Source organism: Leopardus geoffroyi, chromosome C1 (assembly GCF_018350155.1).
Source record: "Leopardus geoffroyi isolate Oge1 chromosome C1, O.geoffroyi_Oge1_pat1.0, whole genome shotgun sequence".
NCBI classification, from domain to species: Eukaryota; Metazoa; Chordata; class Mammalia; order Carnivora; family Felidae; genus Leopardus; species Leopardus geoffroyi.
The window spans coordinates 34,741,298-34,761,980 of NC_059328.1; the positions used below are offsets into that span (position 1 = coordinate 34,741,298).

The 20,683-nt window shown below is 40.1% G+C and overlaps 1 pseudogene; it reads right to left on the reverse strand.

The window, feature by feature from the left end:
- Positions 1–5,745: 5,745 nt before the first annotated feature.
- Positions 5,746–8,176, reverse strand: LOC123596790 (annotated as a pseudogene).
- Positions 8,177–20,683: the final 12,507 nt, after the last annotated feature.

Here is a 20,683-nt window from a genome sequence, read left to right on the forward strand (position 1 = left end):
CTCAGAGCCTGGAGCCTGCTTCAGATTCTGTGTCTCCCTCTCTCTCTGCCCACCCCTCCACTCATGCCCTGTCTTTCTCTGTCTTAGAAATAAATACACATTAAAAAAAATTTTTTTTTAATATACCTTGGATCCTCTTTAATTTCAAAATGTTTTCTTGAATTAGAATTTATAAAATTAGTTCCACCCCACTGTTTTGCTTTTCTTTCTCAGAGCCTTCACTTATACATCTGTTGAATCTTCCTTGCCTATTTTCTGTATCACACTTTCTGATCTTTAAAAAAAAAATTTTTTAATGTTTTTATTTATTTTTGAGAGAGAGAGAGAGCACGTGTGCTTGCATGAGTTGGGGAGGGACAGAGAGAGAGAGGGAGACATGGAATCTGAAGCAGGCTCCAAGCTCTGAGCCGTCAGCACAGAGCCCAACTTGGGGCTTGAACTCATGAGCCATGAGATCGTGACCTGTGCCAAAGTTGGATGCTCACCTGACTGAGCTACCCAGGCGCCCCTGATGTGTCTTTTAAAATCATGGACGAATTGGGTCTGCTTATTTGGAAAGTCATTTCCCCACGGCAGAACCCCTAGGTCACTCTGGTCTTCATGTCTTCCACAAACCAGCTGACACCCAAGTCAAGGGATTGTCCCCATGCTCCATTTCTTTCTTTTTTTTTATTTTAATTTTTTAAGTTTTATTTTTTTAAGTAATCTTTATACCCAACATGGGGCTCAAACTCACAACCGTGAGGTCAAGAATCACATGTTGTTTAGACTGAGCCAGACAGGAGCCCTCCCATGTTACATTTCTGAAAAGTTTTGACAAGTCTCTCTTCAGAAAATTGTAATGTTAAGGGGATTTCTAACTAAATTGTGACTTCTAGCTCTCTCACTGCAAATGTTACCTTAGGGCCACTCTGCTTTTAATTAAATCCTTCCTTTACTGTCAACCCACTGAGTCATAATTCCCTTTAAAATCTCCATCAAGAGACCTGGTGGAGAGTTTCTAAGGACACACTACACCCCCCAGGGCAAGAGGCTTCTGTGTTAGAAGTTACAACTAAATTTCCAGTGTCCACTTCTAAAAACCCTGTTTTTATTTTCATTTTTTTCAATGACCTTTATTTTTTTTAATGTTTATTTTTGAGACAGAGAGAGACAGAGTGAGTGGGGGAGGGGCAGAGAGAGAGGGAGACACAGAATCCAAAGCAGGTTCCAGGCTCTGAGCTGTCAGCACAGAGCCTGATGCAGGGCTCAAACTCAGGGACCAGGAGATCATGATGTGAGCTGAAGCCAGAAGCTTCACCTACTGAGTCCCCCAGGCGCCCCATTCAATTGTCTTTAAACAACAAGAATTCTTGCTTTTGTGCTTCTTTCCTTCTGGTCTTGACGTAGCAGGTTGAGTTATTTGGTGTGTTCCATCAATTAAAATAGATTTTGGATAGGATTCTTCTAGAAACCCTTTCTGAGGCAAGGACCCATATGGAAGTGGCTTATTAAGGAAGGTTCCCAGAAGAACCAGTGAGGGAATGGTGAAGTAGGTTCCCAAAGGGGCAAAAATCAGGCAAGATTGCAGGTGACCTCCCAGATACACCTAGTCTTGCTGGGAGCCCTGTGGCAGCAATTAGGCTTCAGGATTTATCTTGTCCTGAAGACTTAGGCTTTTGTACCCCTAGCCAATAACTGGTTAAGGGCTGCCAGGGGTGGGAGGTCAGGTGAACTTGTAAGAATCTCAGGCACTTCCAACCCATCGCATGGTACAGGTGGGTTGTGGGGTGGGGACAGCGGGAGTCCATTGCTCAAGGGCAACCCTCAGAAAGCTGCGCAAAAGTATAAGCTTTTAGCAGCAAAGCATGCAGAAGCTGGAGGAAGGGTGCATAGCGCTGATAAAGGGGAACTGAGAGCATGGCGGGGAGCCCTACAGTGACCACTTGTTGAAGATAAATCTATTCTCAAAGTACCTGTTATGGGCTGAATTGTGTCCCCTTTAAATTCGTATGTTGAATTCCTAACCCTAGCAGTCCTAGCAAACCAGTACATTACCCTTTGCATCTAGAAGCAGAAGAAGGCATCCTCTCTGTAGTTATATCACTTTTAAAGCAAAAAAAAAAAAAAAAAAAAAAAAAAAAAAATCAAACGAAAGCCTTTCTGTATACCTGGATACCTTGTAGAAAGGCCACAAACTTAGTAAAAATACCTATATTTCTATTCTGTTAATGAAGCAATACTGCCTTCATTTCCAATTGCCCCTCATCCAGCCACAACACTGTGCAACATACAGTGTTGTGCAACTGACTGAGCCACCCAGGTGCCCCTTTGAGAGGGTCTTAAATCCATCTACCTACCTCTTCTTGTCATCCATTTTCTTATCTTGCCCTTTCCAAGTCCCTGACCATACAGCTAACAATTCGTCACCCTTTTAGTATCTCTGTAGGGCCTCATCTCAGGTCAGCTCTCCCAATAGGGAAAGTGGACAACAACATATGCTACCTGAAGTTCTACCAACCAGAAGGATTGTTCTTCTCTACAGTCTTTCAAGGACACTCTGAATACAATATAATGACCCACAGAGTATAATAGTATACTTTGGGCCACTGCCAGTGTCTTGTGCTGAGTACCCTGTAGAAAGGCTAAAAGCCTTCCCTCTTAGCTTACTGATCATAGAAAGCTCTCTGTGAGGTCCTGGGTATAGGCTGAAGATGGATGACATATGATAGGAGTGGAGGTACTGGGAATGGAAGCAGTCCATGTAGCCTACTTGTATATTCGGACTTGGGCCTGGTCTTATAAGAACCCCTTCTAACTGATGGATGGGGTGCACTCTATTTTATGGTTTGGGGTCAGTTTAGGCTGTATAGTCACCAAATATTTCATGGTTAAGTGTTTTTATACCGTCCTGGAGTCCGGTAGCAAGCCAGGTGCTAGTTCTCAAAAGAGCCATTTGTTGAAGAGATGCTTTCTAAATGATGCTCTATTAGGGCAAAGCTAGCTTCACCTGGCAATTTCAAATGATTGTCCTGGTGACCTCAAGGAACATATGTTTCTATCACACCAGTGTATCTCAAACCAAAGGCCACCAGATCCCATCTTTACTTTGCTCTAACTGACCAAATAAGAGATTAGTTTATGTCTCAATTTTTCCTCCCATCTGCTCCCCTCGCCCACTGATTTAAAAAGAAAAAGCAGAAGCAGAAGCAGAAGCAGCAGCAGCAGAAGAAGAAGAAGAAGAAGGAGAAGGAGAAGGAGAAGAAGAAGAAAAGGATGGAGTGTTAGAGAGCCCTTTGGGAAATTTTCCTATATTGGGCTCTGGATCCCATAAAACTGCCATGTAAGTATTTATCCTTCTCATGGGAAGCATATGGGATTAACAGACTGTGACAATGGTCTTTTATTTTTCCATAATATTTTAACTTCTATCTGTTAAAAGGCTTTCAAGACCAAAGGAAGTAACTTAAAGAAAGCAATTTATATTATAAAACTTTTATTTCATCTAACACTTGATCTTGCCCTTTTGAGTTCAATGGCTTCACCTGGGGAGATGTGAGTGAGAGAATTCATGCCTTTTTATTACGGAGAGTAGAGAGAATGGAATCAAAAGCCTCCATGCAGCCATCACCCAGCTTCAATGGTTATCAACATCCTGTTCCTCTTATTTATATTTTGTCTTTCTCACCATTAGTTTTTTTTCTTTTGTTAGAATATTTTATTTTTTTCAAACATTTTACGCTTCTTTTTCAAAGTTTATTTATTTATTGTGAGAGAGAGAGAGTGTGAGTGGGGGAAGGGGCAGAAGGAGAGGGAGAGAGAGAATCCCAAGCAGGCTCTGCACCGCCAGTGCAGGTTGATGCGTGGTCCAAACTCACAAACCGTGAGATCATGACTTGAGCTGAAGTGAGACGCTTAACCACCTAGCACTCCTGCTAGAGTATCTTAAAACGATCCAAGACATCATATCATTTCACTTCAGTAAAAATCTCTTAACACATACAGAATATTTTTTTAACACATACAGAATAATTTTATAACCACATCATAACCATAATTTTATTATCATATGAAATGAATAAATCCTTAATTCATCAAAAAATCAGTCCATGTTCAGTCTTCCCCAATTGTCTCAAATTATATATATATATATTTTAATGTTTATTTTTTTTTTAATTTTTTTTTTTCAACGTTTATTTATTTTTGGGACAGAGAGAGGCAGAGCATGAACGGGGGAGGGGCAGAGAGAGAGGGAGGGAGACACAGAATCGGAAACAGGCTCCAGGCTCTGAGCCATCAGCCCATAGCCTGACGCGGGGCTCGAACTCACGGACCGCGAGATCGTGACCTGGCTGAAGTCGGACGCTTAACCGACTGCGCCACCCAGGCGCCCCTGTTTATTTATTTTTGAGAGAGAAAGAGAGAGCGTGAGCAGGGGAGGGGCAGAGAGAGGAGACACAGAATCCGAAGCAGGCTCCAGGCCCTGAGCTGCCGGTGCAGAGCCAGACATGGGGCTCCAATCCAGCAACCCATAAGATTATGACCTGAGCTGAAGTCTAATGCTTAACTGAGTGAGCCACCCAGGCACCCCTCAAAATTTCTTTCTATAGTTGGCTTATTCAAATCAGGTTCTAAGGATGCCTGGATGGTTCAATCGGTTGAACGACAGACTCTTGATTTCAGCTCAGGTCATGATCCGTCATGGGATTAAGCCCTGTGTTGGGCTCCGTGCTGAACATGGAGCTTGCTTGGGATTCTCTCTCTCTCCTTCTGCCTCTCCCCTGCTTGCTCTCTCCTTCTCTCTCTCTCTCTTTCTCTCTCCCTCTCAAATTAAAAAAAAAAAAAAAAAATATATATATATATATATATATATATGGGCACCTGGGTGGCTCAGTTGGTTGGACAACTGACTTTGGCTCAGGTCATGATCTTGAAGTTCACAAGTTCGAGCCTCACCGTCAGGCTCTGTGCTGACAGCTCAAAGCCTGGAGGCTGCTTCAGATTCTGTATCTCCCTCTCTCTCTCTCTGCCCCTCCCCCATGCTCTCTCTCTCTCTCTCTCTCTCTCACACACAAATAAATAAACATAAAACAATTTTGAATAACATTTAAATCAGGATCTAAAATATAATTATATATTGCATTTGGTTGGTAGGTATCTTTAGCTTTTCTCTTTTTTAAAAAAGTTAAATACAGGCTTTCTATTGAAGTAATTTATATTTTTTTCCTAGTTCCTAAAATAGGCATCACATTTCTAAACAGAGCAAAAAAAGCCTTAGCTAGAGAGTCACATATTAGACATTCAGACTGGTCTAAGAAAACTGATAAATGAGTAAATTAATTTGAATAAATTAGAGTTGCACATTCAGAACAGAACTGTAGCTTTCTTTTTTTATTTTTTTAAGAATCTCTTTTATCATGAGGTAAAGAGGTCCTTTTTTTTTTTTTTTTTTTTTTTAATGTTTATTTATTTTTGAGAGAGAGACAGAGTGCAAGTGAAGGATGGTCAGAGCGAGAGGGAGACACAGAATCTGAAGCAGTCTCCAGGCTCTGAGCTGTCAGCACAGAGCTCAACACGGGGCTGGAACCCACGAAAAGTGAGATCATGACCTGAACCAAAGTTGGACACTTAACTGACTGAGCCACCCAGGCACCCCAGAACTATAGCTTTCAGTTAGAGACATGTGAACCAAAGGCAAAAACCTGCCAAGATTAAGGCAGTTTTTTAATTGTTATTTATTTATGTATCTCTTACTCCTCCAATCAATTAAAGGAAAAGTTTATTGAGGCCCGGGGGGGGGGGGGGTGTTGTGGCTCTGGCAGGAGGTCCCCCTGCCGGCCAAGGAAGACCTTCTTGGGGCCATGTTGTTGGTGTGGCCGCGCTTCTTGTGGGGGAGCGCTTATGGCAGATCATCTTGTCGCAGTTGTATTTCTGGGCCAGCCGGAGGAGGGAGGGCTCGATGCCACCTCGCAGGCATAGCACCCAGTGCAGGGTGGACTCTCTGGATATTGTGGTCTGGGAGAGGGCGGCCGTCCTCCAGCTGTTTGTCCTGCAAAAATCAGATGCTGCTGGTCAGGCAGGATGCCCTCCTTGTCTTGGATTTTGGCTTTGCCATTCTCAGTGGTGTCACTGGGCTCGACCTTGAGGGTGATGGTCTTGCCCATCAGGGTCTTCACAAAGATTTGTGTGTGTGCAGTTGCTGCCAGCCTGCCTCACTGAAGAGCAAGAGTATTATTTTTTAAATAGAATTTATTATCAAGTTAGCTAACATACAGTATATACAGTGTGCTCATGGCTTCAGGAGTAGATTCCCATGATTCATCACTTACATACAACACCCCAGTGCTCATCCCAACAAGTGCCCTCCTCAATGCCCATCACCCATTTTCCTCTCTCCCTTGCCCCCCCATCAACCCTCAGTTTGTTCTCTGTATTTAAGAGTCTCTTATGGTTTGCCTCCCTCTCTGTTTGAAACTAGTTTTTTTCCCCTTCCCTTCCCCCATGGTCTTCTGTTAAGTTTCTCAATTTCCACATATGAGTGAAAACATATGATATCTGTCTTTCTCTGACTTATTTCGCTTACCCTCCAGTTCCATCCATGTTGTTGCAAATGGCAAGATTTCGTTCTTTCTCATTGCCATGTAGTATTCCATTGTACATATAAACCACATCTTCTTTATCCATTCATCAGTTGATGGACATTTGGGCTTTTTCCATAATTTGGATATTGTTGATAGTGCTGCTTTAAACATTGGGGTACATGTACCCTTGTGAATCAGCACTCCTGCAACATCTTATTTTTTATTTTTTAAAAAATATATACACATAATATGCTTTTTTAAAAAAATTTAAACCCAAGTTAGTTAACATATAGTGTAATAATGATTTCAGGAATAGAATTTAGTGATTCATCACTTACATAAACACCCGGTGCTCATCCCGACAAGTGCCCTCCTTAATGCCCATCACCCATTTAGCCCATCCCACCAGCCACTTTCCCACCATCAACCCTCAGTTTGTTCTCTGTAAAGAATCTCTTATGGTTTGTCTCCCTCTCTGTTTTAATCTTATTTTTTTTATCCTTCCCCTATGTTCATCTGTTGTGTTTCTTAAATTCCACATGTGAATGAAATAATAGATTTGTCTTTCTCTGACTGACTTATTTTGCTTAGCATAATATACTTTATTTCCATCCATGTTGTTGCAAATGGCAAGATTTCATTCTTTTTGATTGCTGTGTAATATTCCATTGCATGTATATACCACATCTTCTTTATCCATTCATCAGTAGATGGACATTTGGTCTCTTTCCATAATTTGACTATTGTTGATAGTGCTGCTATAAACATTGGGGTGCATTATGCCCCTTTGAATCAGCTTTTTTGTATCCTTTGGATAAATACCTAGTAGTGCAATTGCTGGCTCATAGGGTAGTCTATTTTTAATTTTTTGAGGAACCTCCATACTGTTTTCCAGAGTGACTCACCAGTTTGCATTCCCACCAGCAGTGCAAGAACATTCCTCTTTCTTCACATTCTTGCCAGCACCTATTGTTTCCTGAGTTGTTAATTTTAGCCATTCCAGCCGGTATGAGGTGGTATCTCATTGTGGTTTTGATTTGTATTTGCATTTCCCTGATGATGAGTGATGTTGAGCATCCTTTCATGTGTCTATTAGCCATCTGGATGTCTTCTTTGGAAAAATGTCTATTCATGTCTTTTGCCCATTTCTTCACTGGATTATTTGTTTTTTGGGTGTTGAGTTTGATAAGTTCTTTATAGATTTTGGATACTAACCCTTTATCTGATATGTCGTTTGCAAATATCTTCTTCCATTCTGTCAGTTGCCTTTTAGTTTTGCTGGTTGTTTCTTTCACTGTGCAGAAGCTTTTTATTTTGATGAGGTCCCATGAGTTTTCTATTTTTCCTCCAAGTTCATTTAGTGTTCATCTTGATATTACATAAAGTGCATTGCCAAACTAGAATACAAACTATCAAATACAATTTAAAAATTTTAATTGATATTCAATGCAATTAAAAATAAAAGATGGCATAGAAAGTTCCTTTTGGTTTAGAGTCTTCCTTATACCTATTAGCAGTGTTTTTCTTTTTGCCTTCGCATACTTAGTGTAAGAGATTATTGCAAAATCATGGGACTCCAAGGCAAACACTTGGGCATACAGCAGAGTGATGGTCATTGTAAGGAATTGCTTTCTTCCTATGGGAGAAGCAACTCGCATGTTGGCAGTTTCCGAGGAGGAAGTGGAGGGCTTTGTCACCCATCTCCAATACCAAATCTAAAATAACTGTTTAGGATGTCATGTCAAAAGTGACACAGGCTGGAGAACTGTTTCAAATGTTATAACTGAACTCTAGGAAAGTGCACTTAAAATTTTTTTTTAATTTAGTTTACTTATTTTGAGAAAGAGAGCATGAGAAGGGGAGAGGCAGAGAGGGGGAGTCAGAGAGAATCCCAAACAGGCTTGGCACTGCCAGTGCAGAGTCCGATGCAGGGCTTGAACCCACAAACCAGAGACCTGCGCCAAAACCCAAGAGTCAGCCGCTTAACTGACTAAGCCACCCAGGTGCCCCTAGGAAAGTGCATGTTATAAAGAGGTGCAAGAAAGCCAACACACAGGCATCTGAGGTAGAAGGTGCATCTCCAAAGAAAAGCAGAGATGTTCTCAATCTGCTGACAGAAGGCGTAGGCACCTTTTGGCATGTCTGTGTATAGGTGCTTCCATTTCTCAGAGGTGGTAGAGGGGAGACTCTCCTCTCATGAGGAGGATACTGTATTCAGTGTTCCCTAAGACATTTTTTTCCAGGCAGGATCAAACCAAAGAGAAAGGACCTTATGAAGCAAACCAAAAATTTTGTCACACTTTCTTTTTTTTATTTTTATTTTTATTTTTTTTAATTTTTATTTATTTATTTATTTATTTATTTATTTATTTATTAAAAAAAATTTTTTTTTCCAACGTTTATTTATTTTTGGGACAGAGAGAGACAGAGCATGAACAGGGGAGGGGCAGAGAGAGAGAGGGAGACACAGAATCGGAAACGGGCTCCAGACTCTGAGCCATCAGCCCAGAGCCTGACGCGGGGCTCGAACTCACGGACTGCGAGATCGTGACCTGGCTGAAGTCGGACGCTTAACCGACTGCGCCACCCAGGCGCCCCTCACTTTCAATCCAGAATGTGGAAGAACTGCAAAAGCAGCTTCTTTTCTAGGAGAGCAGTGTAAGCCAGTATATCTGCCCCTGTTTTGCTGAGAGTTCATAGTCAGAATTCTTTTCGTTTTCTTAAGAATTTTAGTATTTTGTGGGCACCTGGGTGGCTCAGTTGGTTAAGCATCCAACTTCGACTCAGGTCATGATCTCACGGTTCATGGGTTCAAGCCCCGCATTGGGCTCTGTGCTGACAGCTCAGAGCCTGGAGCCGGCTTCGGATTCTGTCTCCTTCTCTCTCTGCCCCTCCCCCACTCACACTCTGGGTCTCTTTCTTTCAAAAATAAATAAACATTAAAAATTTTTTTTTTAATTTTAGTATTTTTGCCAGCTGAGAAATAACGCTGTAGTCAGTGGTCAAAATTGGTATCTCTTCTCTTGAACCTCTGTGTCTTACCTATGATACTGATGTTCAAGAGTGCACCAGAAAATTTGGCATAAACCGTCACCACCAGGGACTCACTGTGTATAATGGGAGCCCCCAGCCACTTCTCCAGCAGCTGAGCTCCAAGGGGGCCACCATCTTGCTGGGACTGAACTTTGCCACTCTTAAGTCTCTTTTAATCAATAGAATGGCCACTCTTTCTTTTACTAGTTTCATCTTGGTTTTGTTTTATGCCATCTATTTATTGAAGAAACTGGGTAATTTGTCATATGGGATTTCTCACATTATGGATTTGGATTTGTAATCTTATGATGTGATTTAACATATTTATCTACCCTTCCCATATTCTGTATAAACTGATATCTACATCTGGAGGCTTGATGACGTTTGCTTTTGTCAAGAATACTTCGTAAGCAGTGCTCTATAGGTTCTACTGCATCAGATCAGAAGGCACAGGGTGTTGTCGTTCAATTTGTAGTGATGTTGAGATTAACCAGTAGGTTCAGGAGTTTCCAGCCTGGTTTAAAGTTTGTCATCAACTTTTCATCCAATACTTTTAATAATAATTGATGATCATTGCCTAGATCCATTATTTCATAAAGGAGTGCAAATGGTGATTTTTCTATTTACACCAATTTTTTTTTTGCATTTATTAGCAATGGTTTTTCTGCAAATTACTTTCTCTCATCATAGATTCCAATAGCTTGAAATACGGGTCTTGCAGGAAAGGCACCTAGATCTTTCCCTCCAAAAAAAAAAAATCAACTTTCAGAATAATGAGACGGTACTTTAGTAACATCGAGGGGTAACAAATGAGGGTTTTTTTTTTAAAGGTACTATATTTTGGGGTGGGCTTATTATGCAGCAATAGATATTCAAAACAATGAGTCACAAAGGATCAGCATGTAGCGATGAGGTTTCAAAAACTTATCATTATGAACTCATTGATTTTTATATATTCTAAGTGTTTTCATTCTTTGTAGTTAATACTTTTCTTGATGCTGAAATTGTATATAAATGTGTATGTATATGTGTATATATATATATATATACTTTTATTTTCCTTTCATTAGTACATAAAAAGCATAATACTATACGTACCTTTCTGCATGCCACCTTTTTCACTTTTCTCCTGGAGATCACTCTTCAGCAATATATAGAGATGTTCTTCATTCTTTTTAGAGTTTAATAGTGCATGTATGTATTATGGTTTATTCACCTGTCCTGTCCTCTATAGAAAGACATGCTGGGGGTGCCCGGCTGGCTCAGGTTGTAGAGCACGTGACTCCTAGTCTCAGGGTCCTGAGTTCAAGCCCCACGTTGGGAGTGGAGCCTACTGTAAAAATAAAAAAAGGCATACCAGCTGTTTGCAATTTTTTATTATTACAAAATATGCTGCAGTAAATAGCCTTGAGCCTCCATCATTTCAAGTGTTTGCCATTTTATCTCAAGTATATATACCTAGAAGGGAGGTTGCTTGGACAAAGGGTAAATGCACCTGTAATTCTTCTGGCTGTTGTCAAATCTGGCTCCAAGGTTGTACCATTTTCATCCCCATCAGCAACACATGAAAATACCTGCTTCTCTGCAGTCTCACCAACTCAGTCTGTAGTCAAGTTTGGGATTTCTACAGATCTGATAGATAAGTAATGGTATCTCAGTTCAGTTTAAATATGTATTTGCCTTAGAATGAGCAAGGTTAAGCATCTTTACATATGTTTCAGAGTATTTGCATTTATTTTTCTATAATTTTCCCATTTTTCTACTGGGTTGTTAGACTAGGATTTGAGTTTCTTTTCAATAGTTAGAAATTTTATATATATCAAGGATATTGGCTGTTTGTGATATTAGTTACAGTTTTGTCCCATTTTTTAAATTTAACTTTTGACATTGCTGATGGTATTTTGGGCAGCCATTTAATTTTTTTTTTTAATTTTAGCTAGACAAATTTACCCATTTTTCCTTTATTGATTCCAGATATGGAATCATAGTTAGGAAAGTCTTCCTCCTTCTTAGGTTGTAAAGAAATTGACCTATATTTTCCTCTAGTATTTGTGTGATTTAATTTTTTTACATTTAGATATCTGATCTGTTTGGAATTTATCCTAGTGTAAGGTGTGAGGAATGGATCCAATTTTACCTTATCCACATGGCTATCAGTTTTCCAATGCCATTTGTTTATCAAACACTAAATTTCCATATGCCTTTGGAATGTATCTTTGGATTTTATATCCTCTTCCATTAGCCATCTGTCTACGCACCAATAACATAATGTTTTAATTACAGGGGCTTTATAAATGTTTCAGTGTGGGGTAGGACTAGTCCCCCATTGCTATGTTTTAGGGATAGGGGGAGATTCCTGGCTAGTCTTGTATTTATTTTCCAAAATAACTTTATAATTGACTTGTCTGGCTCCAGAAAAAAAAAAATAATAACTTGGATATTTTTCTTGGGATCACATTAAGTCTATAAATTTTAACTTGGAGAAAGCTCATATCTTTCTGATACTGATTCTTTTCTGATAAAAAATATGGCATCTTTTTCCATTTGTTCAAGTCTACTTTTTGTCCCATAAGAATGTTTTATGGTTTTTCTCATGTAGGTTTTACACAATTCTCATTAAATCTGTGCTGCATTTTGTTTTATTTTGCTTACGGTATTGTAAATGGCATGTGGGATCTTCTTTTCCGTTATTTTTTCCAAGTGGTTACTATTGTGACTGTTTCTTCCCAGAGGTGATGAAAACTTTATTTCTGTATGTTAATTTTATATCTTTCTACTTTACAAAATCCTTTTACTATTCACAGGAGGTTTTCACTCATTACAAGTTTCTTAGAAACATATCATCTGCACATGTATGTAATTTTATCTCTTCTTTTTAAATTCTTATGCCTCTTGGGGCACCTGAGTGGCTTAGTCGGTTAAGCTTCTGACTCTCAATTTCTATTTAGGTCATGATCCCAGGGTCGCGGGATTGAGCCCCATGTCGACTCTGGGCTGACAGTGCAGAGCCTGCTTGGGATCCTCTCTCTCTCTCTCCCTCTGCCTCTCTCTCCCCCTTTGCACTCTCTCTCTCTAAAACAAAACAGAACAAAACAAAGCAATTCTTATGCTTCTAATTGCTTTTTCTTGTATTAAAACAGTGGCCATCCTTGTCTTATTTCTGATTTTTGCCTTGAGTTCTAATGCTGATTATCTGATAGCGACTGAGTGTCTTACAATTCAATTTAGGTTCTGACAATAACTACCCACAGTTAGTGAAAACTCCACAGGTTAATGTTCTCAGTCCCACAAGACTGACTCCACATCAGATGCTGGTTGAAAGTTCTGGGTGGTGTTCCAAAGCTGCTTGCACTTTTGTTTTGCTGGCTACATCTGCCTTGCTGGGGCTTCTTACAACCTCCTCAGGTTGGTAATTCACGAGAATCACTCACAGAGCTCAGGAAAATGCTATATTCACACTTACCATTTTATTATAAAGGATACAAATGAACAGCCAAATGTAGAGTACATAGGGCAAGGTCTTGAGGGGAAGGGACTGGGCCACAGAGTTTCCATGCCCTCTCCTTACAGAATCTAAGCCTGCTACCCTGCAAGCCTATCAAGGTTTTTACTAACTGGGGAATCTCCCTTGGCCTTGTGGTTCAGGATTATTAAATCATTGTCTGCATGATTGGACTCAATCCGGAGCCCCTCTCCCTTTCCCCAAAGTTGGTATGGGTGGGGGGTGGGGGTTGCTGAGATTTCCAACCCTCTAATCACATGGTTGGCTTCTCTGGCCCTAGACCCTGTCCTGAGGCTATCAAACCCCTCCCATGAATCATTGCTATGAAACATCTTATTAGCATAAACTCAAGGATTGAGTTTATAAAGTATTGAGTTTATAAACTCAAGTGTCAAGGGACTTGTTATGAATAATAAGACATTGCTATCAATTCAGGAAATTTCTAGGGTTTTTGAAGCTCTGTGACAGAAACCTGGGACAAAAACCAAGTTTATTTTTTACTATATCACAAACGGGAAAGCCTCTAGTGTTTGCCCATTAATATTGATGCTAAATTTGGGGTCAAGACGTATAATGGAAGTATCCCTCAATTTCTGTTTCATTGAGTCTTTAACATGTATGGGCTTTGAATTTGTCAAATGCCTTTTCAGGATCTATGGAGGTTATTAGTTCATTTTCTGCTTACATGTATAAATTTGTTACATTATTTTTTTTTTATTTCTTTTAACGTTTATTTATTTTTTGAGACAGAGAGAGACAGAGCATGAACTGGGGAGGGTCAGAGAGAGGGAGACACAGAATCTGAAACAGGCTCCAGGCTCTGAGCTGTCAGCACAGAGCCTGACGCGGGGCTCGAACTCATGGACCGCGAGATCATGACCTGAGCCGAAGTCAGCCGCCTAACCGACTGAGCCACCCAGGCGCCCCAAATTTGTTACATTATGTTGACAGATTTCCTCATAGTAAATGATCTTTGTATTCCAGAAATAAACCCCACGTGGTTATGTATTTATTTAACGTTATGTTTGCTAATGCTTTACCTTTTTATTCATTTACTGTCCATATTATACTTTTTTCACAAAAAGAAATTAGAAGTTATTTCTTCATCTTCTATGCTCTAGGATTGTTGAGGTAACATTCAGATGATCTTTTCTTTAAAGGTTTAGTATGAATTCTCTGTGAAGCCATCTTGGCCTGATACTTTTTTGTTGGGTTTCTGTTTTACAAATTTGTATTTCTGTATAATTCTGTCTGTTGAGACTTTATGTCTCTACTGAGGTCAATTTTGGTAAATTACATTTGCCTAGAAAGTTATCTATTTCATTGAGATTTTCATATTTATTTGCATAAAATCATACAAATTAGTAGGCTATGTTTTAATGGCCACGTATCCCTTATCATTTAACTTGTATATTTGTACCTTCTCTCTTAAAGAAAAAGCTATCTAGGGGCGCCTGGGTGGCTCCGTCGGTTAAGCGTCAGACTTCAGCTTAGGTCATGATCTCACGTTCCGTGAGTTCGAGCCCCACGTCGGGCTCTGTGCTGACAGCTCAGAGCCTGGAGCCTATTTCAGATTCTGTGTCTCCCACTCCCTCTGACCCTCCCCCATTCATGCTCTGTCTCTCTCTGTCTCAAAAATAAATAAACGTTAAAAAACAAAAAAACAGAAAAAGCTATCTAATAGTTGTCTACATTATTAATGTTTTCAAATAATGAGCCTTCCTATTAAGTGCTACTTTTACTGTTTCTGTTTTCTTGGTTCACTAATTTTTCAGCCTTAGCTTATTAATTCCTTCCTAGTGCTTTCCGTTGGTTTTCTTTGAACTTTTTCTGTCTCTGTGATGCCAATGTTTCACTTATTTACTTTCATTTCATTGATATAGGTATCTAATAGTATGAAATTTCCTCTGACACTGGTTTTTACTGTGGATCATTTTTTCAGATGTGATGATTTCATTATTAGTAGTATTACTTTCAAAAATTTAGAGTTTTTTTTAAGTTTTTTTTTTTTTTTTTTTTTTTTAACATTTAATTTATTTTTGAGACAGAGAGAGAGAGCATGAACAGGGGAGGGTCAGAGGAAGAGGGAGACATAGAATCTGAAACAGGCTCCGGACTCTGAGCTGTCAGCACAGAGCCCAACGCGGGGCTCGAACTCACGGACCGTGAGATCGTGACCTGAGCCGAAGTCGGACGCTCAACCGACTGAGCCACCCAGGCGCCCCAAAAATTTAGAGTTTTTTATTTTCCCTTCTTTGCAGGGATCACTTAAAAATATGTACATTAAGGGGCACCTGGGTGGCTCAGTTGCTTAAGCGTCTGACTTTGGCTCAGGTCATGATCTCACAGTTTGTGAGTTCGAGCCCCACATTGGGCTCTGTGCTGACAGCTTGGGGCCTGGATCCTGCTTCGATTCCGTGTCTCCCCCTCTCTCTGCCCCTCCCCCACTCGCCCTCTGTTTCTGTTTCAAAAATAAACATTAAAAAAAATTAAAAAGAAAAAGCATGTGCATTAAAAGAAACTTTTCCAAGTGGAAGAAACTTGCTTATTATCACTATCAGTTGCTAGCACTGCAGTCAGACAGCACTGTGTGTTGTTTGCGTTTTATTGCAGTTTTTCTTTATGGCCTGAGATAGACGTATTCCATTCCATGTGCAATTCAAACTGAGGTGTATTCCCTAACACTGGGATTCAGAACTTGATATATATTTGCAAGAGTTACCACATTGGAGGCGCCTGGGTGGCTCAGTAAGTTAAATGTCTGACTCTTGATTTCAGCTCAGGTCATGATTTCCCAGTCCGAGTTCGAGCCCTGCATCAGGCTCTTGGCTGAAAGTGCAGAGCCAGGTTAGGATTATCTCTCTCCCTCTCCCTCTCTCTCTCTCTCCTACTCTCTCTCTCTCTCTCTCAAAATAAATAAATAAACTTAAAAAAAAAACACTTGAAAAAAAAGTTACCATATTGATTATGTTGTTAGGTCAGCGCAACTCAAAGTATCATCTACTGTGTCGCTAAGCACACAGCAGTTCACCTGATCCCCCTACTTTGGTAGCAGGACTTTCCCCATGAAGGAAGTGGTGAATTGATTTATATTCCGGAGCAAGCTTCTTATCTCACTGCATCTGGTAACCACAGTTCATGAACTGGCTCCACCTATAACCACATTTTCGTAGCACTGGATTAGGTGTCCTAAATCCGTATTCATTTTTTTGTCCATGTGATTTGTTTTCAACTGAGAGTAATGTGTGAAACTCTTCTCTTGTCTCTGTGTTTCTGGTTCAGCTGCTGCATTTCCCGGAGTTTTTACTTTATGAAAGTTGTTTGCTGTGTTATGAAGCAGATGTATATCTCCATGGTTAATTGAGCCATTAACGTTATTAAAAAGCCTTCCTTTTTCTTTTTAATGCTTCTAGGTTGAAATTCTGCCTTGACAGATAAGATATCAACGACATGATTCTTGTATTCTTTGTGTTTTATGTTTTGCTAGTATATATTTGTCTGTCCATCATGTTATTTTTAAACATTTTTCGGTTCTTTGTTTTAGGTGTGTCTTCTCTGTAACAGGGTCAGACTTTGCTCTGATGATTCAAAAAAACTTTTATTTAATATGTGAGTTTGCCTCATTTATATTATTGATAGAGAATAACATGTTTTTCTTTTTTTATTAAAAAATTTTTAATGTTTATTTACTTTTTTTTTTTTCAACGTTTATTTATTTTTAGGACAGAGAGAGACAGAGCATGAACGGGGGAGGGGCAGAGAGAGAGAGGGAGATACAGAATCGGAAACAGGCTCCAGGCTCTGAGCCATCAGCCCAGAGCCTGACGCGGGGCTCGAACTCACGGACCGCGAGATCGTGACCTGGCTGAAGTCGGACGCTTAACCGACTGCGCCACCCAGGCGCCCCAATGTTTATTTACTTTTGAGAGAGAGAGAGAGAGAGAGAGCAGGGGAGGGGTGGAGAGAGAGGGAGACACAAAATCTGAAGCAGGTTCCTGGCTCTGAGCTGTCAGCACAGAGCCTGACAGGGAGCTTGAATCCACAAACCGTGACATCATGACCTGAGCCAAAGTCAGACACTCAACTGACTGAGTTACCCAGGCACCCCTAACATGTTTTGTTTTGTTTTTTTTTCTTTTTCAATTTAAAATATTTCACTATATGGTTATCTGCTTCTCTTTCTCTTTCTTTCGAGCTTCAAAAAAATATTTCTTTTGGAATTTAGGGAGCTCTAAATTTTGTTCTAATTATTACCTTCATAATAATTCCTTTGCAAAATACCATTTTCCTTCGTTTTTTTAAGATAATAGTCTACCAGTCCCCCACTTTGAGCATTATTAACATTAACAAGTTACAACTTCTTCACCTTCTGCTCCCTCTCCCTGACATCTGGTTAAAAGTAATATATTATTATTACCTCTTAATAACTGTAAGACGATTGGTGAGCTTACCTGTTTTTCATGTATTCTCCCTTTCTTGGGGCACCCAAGTGGTTCAGTCGGTTAAACGTCCGACTCTTTTTTTTTTTTTTAATTTTTTTTTTCAACGTTTATTTATTTTTGGGACAGAGAGAGACAGAGCATGAACGGGGGAGGGGCAGAGAGAGAGGGAGACACAGAATCGGAAACAGGCTCCAGGCTCTGAGCCATCAGCCCAGAGCCCGACGCGGGGCTCGAACTCACGGACCGCGAGATCGTGACCTGGCTGAAGTCGGACGCTTAACCGACTGCGCCACCCAGGCGCCCCTAAACGTCCGACTCTTGATGTCAGCTCAGGTCTTGATCCCAGGGTTGTGAGTTTAAGCCCCGCATTAGGCTCTTTGTTGAACATGAAGCCTACTTAAAAAAAAAAAAAAAAAAAAAAAAAAAAGATTTATATTTTTCCCTTTCTTTCCCCCACTTTTGATATTGCACTTTATCTATAGTGTCAGAGCATGTAACAAGTACATGCTATTCTGTCACCCTTACTCTTGACGTTTGCTATTAGTTCTACAACTAAATATGTTCCATGTTTACCTCCAATCCTTGTTTTGAAGCTTTTCTAGTTGTTTCACGGTTGTATGAAGTTCATTTTCTAGTAGATTCTTCAGGAATGATCTCATTTGCCAAGGTTTTGGATGTTCATAACTATTTGTCTATTGCCTTTATGCTTTCTGGTCATTTTAGCTGGATATAAAATGCTTGGCCCACATTTCCTTGAGTATTTTAAGTATGTTACTTTATTGTCTTCTGGCATAAAGTGTTTTGGTCAAAAACACTGATGCAAACCTGATTGCTTTTACTTATAAGTAATTCAGTCTTCTTGCTTCACCCAAGGTTATTCCCCTTCCTGGGATAGCCCACATCTGATGACTGCTTGGGATAGGAATATAAGGGCCCGGTCTCACTCTGATGACTGCTTGGGATAGGAATATAAGGGCCCGGTCTCACTCCATCTACAGACAACTCTGAAGGGTCATCTCACCTTCAGAGGATCTCCTAGGGCCAACTCAGGCCTGGTTGAGATTTTATCACAGCCCAACTTCTCCCTCTAACTAATACAATAATGTTAATAATAGAAAAGCCCAAACCTGCTTTTCCCCTTTCCCTTCTCAGGTGTTGGTACTGAGAACACGATCTAACTGATATCATATGATCTCTGTTTAGGACCTTAACCCACAGTACCGTTTTCATGAGGGGAGAGGCAGAGACTTACACCATCTCACCTCCAACTTACTCTGCTCTTTTGCTCTAAAAAAAAAACCCTATGTTTGCTCTTTCCTAGAGATGGAAAGCAAATATGTAACTTCAGTAAACTGCCTGCTTAAAAGCCTCACCCCCCAACTTTGTTTAGAACCCATATTTGTGGGGTTTCCAGTGGGGGAGGGGCAAAGAGAGAGGGAGACAGAAAATACCAAGCAGGCTCCATGTTGTCACCACAGAGCCTGATGTGGTGCTCAAACCCATGAACCATGAGATCATGACCTAAGCTGAAGTCCCACACTTAAATGACTGAGCCCCCCATGTACCACCCCCCACTTTTTCAAAGTTTATTTATTTGGTTTCCTTCTTTCTTTTGTTCTTTCTTTAATGTTTACTTATTTATTTTTAATTATTTTTAATGTTTATTTTTGAGAGAGAGAGACAGTGTGAGCAGGGGAGTGGCAGAGACAGGGGGAGACAGAGAATCTGAAGCAGGCTCAAGGCTCTGAGCTGTCAGCATAGAGTCTGATGCAGGGCTCGAACCCATGAACCATGAGATCATGACCTGAGCTGAAGTCTGATGCTTAACCAACTGAGCCACCCAGGTGCCCATGGTTTCCTTTTTTCTTAAGCATAGCCTTCAGTATCTCAAACAAATTAAGAGCTGAGATAGGATATCAAAAGTGTCACCACTTGTGAGCATGAGGAGAGTAGTGAAAGGTGCCAGAGGTGTGAAAGGTGCCAATTTCCACTGGTGTGACAGCGTTTGTGCCCTCGGTGCTTGGCTGCACTTCAGACCCTCCTTTCAGCCACCAGCCCCCATCACCCCATTGTCCCATCGTCCCATTGCCAAAACCAGCTGTGGGTCTTAGGACTGTTTGGATAATTTAAAAATCTTTCCTTCAAGCAGAGAATGGGAACAGTATGAATATCTGGATAGTGTTTGGCAATGGTTTTGATAGGGGAATAAGAAAGTAAGACCCTTTTGATCAGTGTCTGTCTCTGAGTGCGATTTCAACTTCTATCCTATTTGTACAATATGAAATCAAAGTAGTCTTATTTATAGAGGGGGCATTCCCCTCTATATTTTGGCAGACTCTGGAATGAGATCTGCTATATAAAGTTGTTACTCCTATTTTCAAATCCACTATTTCATTTTTACACAAAATAATATTGAGGGACGGTGACAGTGATCACTGCTTCCGTGTTCCTGACTTTAATGGCGGTGCATTTAGTCATTTAATATGGCTAATATTTAGCCATTTAATATGATGTTTGCTCTTAGTTTCTTGGAAAAGGAAAATAGACTCTTTTTTTTTAATTAAAAAAATGTTTATTCATTTTTGAGAGAGAAAGAGAGAGACAGCAAGAGTGGGGGAGGGGCAGAGAGAGAGGGAGACACAGAATCTGAAGCAGGCTCCAGGCTCTGAGCTGTCCACACAGAACCCACAGACTCTGAGATCATGACCTGAGCCAAAGTTGGCTGCTTAAACAACTGAGTCACCCAGTTTTCCAAAAAAAAAATAGATTAACTCTTTGTCATAGTTAGGAAATACCCTGTGTGTCTTGTTCTACTTAGCGTTTTTGCCAGAAGTGGTTCTTGAATTTTCTCAGCTTCTATCTAATATAATTGTATAATTTTCAATTTAATTTTATTAATTAGATTGATGGATTTCCTATCTTTAAAGGCCTGAAGTAAATTCTATTTTTTAGGTTTATTCTTAGGTGGTTAATAGTTTTTGTTGCTATTGTGACTGGAACCTTATTTGCTGTTACATTTTCTAATTGGTTATTGCCGGTATATAGGAAAGCTATTGATTTTTCCACTTTGATCTTGTACGTGGTCACCTTGCTAAATTCCCTTATTAGTTCTAATAGTTTGTCAATTGATTTTTTTAGGTTTTTCT